Source organism: Calonectris borealis, unplaced genomic scaffold (assembly GCF_964195595.1).
Source record: "Calonectris borealis unplaced genomic scaffold, bCalBor7.hap1.2 HAP1_SCAFFOLD_130, whole genome shotgun sequence".
In the NCBI taxonomy this organism is placed as follows: Eukaryota; Metazoa; Chordata; class Aves; order Procellariiformes; family Procellariidae; genus Calonectris; species Calonectris borealis.
The window spans coordinates 167,501-170,000 of record NW_027441518.1 but is presented as its reverse complement, the minus strand read 5'-3'; the positions used below and the strand labels follow the sequence as shown (position 1 = coordinate 170,000).

Genomic DNA, 2,500 nt, shown 5'->3' with positions numbered 1-2,500 from the left:
GCGTCCCCGCCGCTTCCCCCGCTTGTCGCCTCCGCTGGCGCCCGCCACCGGCCGGCGTCCGCCTCCGGGGACCGGCCCCCGTCCCCCGCCCCGCCTGACCCGACGGCGGCCCGCTGCCGCCGCCGCCGGGGAGGGGCGGGGGACGCGGCCCCCGGGGCGAAGAGGGCGCCCCCCCCGGTCTCGGAGCGCGGGCGGCAGCGCGCGAGAAGCGGGGGCTGCCGGCGCGGGGTGCGACGAGCCCCCGCCGGCCGAGCCCGCGCGGGCAGCCGGGAGGGAGCGGCGAGCGGCGACGACGGGGCGGCAGGCGCGAGCGTGCGAGAGCGCAAGAGGGCCTTCGGGGTCGGGGGGGGCGGCTCCCCCGACCCTCCCCGCACCGGGGCGGGCCGCTGCGGAGCGGCCCGCCCGGCCGGCCGGCCGCGCAGGGCGAGGCCTCCGGGCGTTCCGGGCGTGGCGCGCGGCGCCGGGCGGCGCCTTCGGCGGCGCCCCCCCGCCTCTCCCCTCCCCCACCCCCGCGGTGCGGGGGGGGGAGCTCGGGGCGGGGGGCTCCGCCGCCGACGCCGCCTTGGGCGGGCGAGGCCCTTGCCGGGTCGCGTCCCGCGCCGGCGGGCGGCCCGAGCCACGGCTCTCCTCCCGGGCGCAGCGCCGGGCTACTGAGGGAAACCCCGGGCCCCGGGCAGGAGGACGAGGCGGTGGCGGCGGACGTCGGGCGCGCCCCCGCGGGCGGACGCTCCCCCGAGGGCGGCAGCGGGGGAGGCACCCCCGCGGGGCCTGCAGGTCGTTTCCCTCACCCCAGGGCCAGGTACCTAGCGTCCGCGCCTCGGCGGCCCTCCCTCGGCGAGCGCCGGGGGTCGAAGGCCGCGGAGCCGGGCGGCGGTTTAAAGACGCGGGCGGCTCGATGCGACCCGCGGGGCGGCCGGGCGGTGGCGCCTCCAGGGGCGGGAGTCGCTCCCGCAGAGCCCCTGGCTGGGCGCCGCCCGTGCCCGTCGCGCGGGCAGCCGTGCCGGGGAGGGGTCCCGCTGCCCCCCCCTCTCCGCGGTCCGGTCTCGGCGGAGGAGACCGCGGCGCGGTCGGCCGCGGCCGGCCCGCCTGCCTCGAAACGGGTGGACCCCCCCCGGCGGGAGCGCGGGCTCTCCGCCGAGGGGGCGGCGAGCCCCCGCGGCGGGGGCTCGCCCGGCGGCCGCCGGGCCGCCGCGCCCCGCCCCGTCGCAGCGCTGCGGCGCGCTGCGCTCCGCTCCCTCCCCCTCGCCCCCCGGCGAGCGCTCGGCGGTCCCGCGCCGCCGGCCGCCGGCGAGGGCGGCACCCCGGCCGAGCGGCGGCGGCGCCGCTCGGCGTGTCGGCCGGCCGGAGGGCGCCCGCCGCCGGCCGCGGCTGTCCCGGCCCGGGCCCCGCCCGTCGCTTCCCCGCCGCCCTTCCCGGCCGCGCCGGGCGGGCGGGCGCGCGGGCGGGGGCGTCCCACTCCCGGTCTCCGCGTGGAAACGGGGAGAGCGGGCGCCGCCCCCGCCTTAGCGCCGTCCGCCTCGTCGCCTGGCGCGTGCCCGCGGAAGGGGGCCGAGGCGGGGGGCGGCGGCGGCGGCGGTTCCGGGCGGGCGGCCGCGCCGGCGCGGCGGCGGGCGCCGTCCGGCGGGCCGCGGGCGGCGTGCCGCGTCGCCGGCTCGGGCTCCGGCGGTCGCCGCCTCCGGCGCGGCCGGCGGCGGAGCCGCGGAGGCGCCGGCGGGGCGAGCCGCGGGAAGGGGAGCCGGCTGTCGTAGCGCGGCGCAGGTTGTGGGCGGAGGCGCGCGCGCGCGGGGGTCCGGCGGGGCGCCCCGCTGCTGCCGCCCGGCAGCAGCATCCGTTGTCCCGAGCGAGGCGGGCGGGCGGCGCGGCCGGGCGCGTCGCCGCCTCCGTGCGGAGGCCGGGCCGAGCCCGGGCGCCTGGGCCGCCTCCGAAACGCGCAAGGGGCGTCTGCCCGCTGTGGGTCGAGTCGGGAGCGCGGGCTCCCCGCCCTTGCCGTTCGGGGTTTTTTCCCGTTCCCTTTTTCCCTTCCGCTGGGTGTGCTCGTACGGTCAGGCGAGGCGAGGCCTCTCCGCCGCGGCCCGTGGCGCCGCGCCGCGGCCCCCTCCGCGCGGGCGGGGGGGGCGGGCCGGCGGGCGGGCGGGCGGTGGGCCGTCCTCCGAGAGGGGCCGCTGCTGGCGAGCGGTCCCGGCCCCCCCGCGCGCGCGGGGCGGTGCCGAAAGGCAGACAACTCTTAGCGGTGGATCACTCGGCTCGTGCGTCGATGAAGAACGCAGCTAGCTGCGAGAATTAATGTGAATTGCAGGACACATTGATCATCGACACTTCGAACGCACTTGCGGCCCCGGGTTCCTCCCGGGGCTACGCCTGTCTGAGCGTCGCTTGACGATCAATCGCCGGCTGGGCCGCCCCCCCTCCCCCCCCCTCCCCGGGGTGGGGAGGCGGCGGCCGCAGCGGCGCGGCTGGGGTGCCTCGCAGGCCCGCGCGCGGCCTCGGGCCGGGGAAGCGG

At 83.2% G+C, this 2,500-nt stretch overlaps 1 non-coding gene across 1 annotated transcript; it reads left to right on the top strand.

Annotated features, from left to right (window-relative positions):
- The first annotated feature begins 2,219 nt into the window (after window positions 1-2,219).
- LOC142076977 (5.8S ribosomal RNA) lies at window positions 2,220-2,372 on the top strand. The gene has a single exon (XR_012671471.1). It is a non-coding gene; the product is annotated as a 5.8S ribosomal RNA (ribosomal RNA).
- The last annotated feature ends 128 nt before the right edge of the window (window positions 2,373-2,500 follow it).